General features: G+C 64.5%; 1 protein-coding gene across 1 annotated transcript in view; it reads left to right on the forward strand.

The window, feature by feature from the left end:
• Positions 1-363, forward strand: part of LOC104497351 (G protein-activated inward rectifier potassium channel 1) — a 37,364-nt gene that overhangs the window by 605 nt on the left and 36,396 nt on the right. The gene's annotated exons all lie outside the window — the stretch shown is intronic.

Below are 363 nucleotides of genomic sequence, written 5' to 3' on the forward strand. Positions count from 1 at the left end.
AGCGGGGCGGGCTGTCCCCCGCTCCCCGCGGCATCGGTCGCCCGGCAGCGATGCTCCTGCGGGCAGCCGGTGCCTCGCTTCACTTCCCAGGCTGCCGCCTCCAGCGGGGCAGCACTTCGCGGGGATATTCGCTGTATCTGTGATCATTTCTCCGGTCCGTATGCTGGTGTGCCAGGGTTTCTGTGCTGGGAGGCCACCGCTGAGAGCCTTGAGCTGTGGTGTTTGGTCCCCGGGGAGGCTGGGGGCAGCAGAGGTGAATGGTCTGTGTTGTTCAAGGAGCAGCCCCTGGGATTTCAAGGCAAACTCCTGATACGTGAAGCAGAGCTCCCTGCTATCAGCGTTGCTGGCTCGTGTCAGGGACGC

Source organism: Buceros rhinoceros, unplaced genomic scaffold (assembly GCF_000710305.1).
Source record: "Buceros rhinoceros silvestris isolate BGI_N320 unplaced genomic scaffold, ASM71030v1 scaffold6950, whole genome shotgun sequence".
In the NCBI taxonomy this organism is placed as follows: Eukaryota; Metazoa; Chordata; class Aves; order Bucerotiformes; family Bucerotidae; genus Buceros; species Buceros rhinoceros.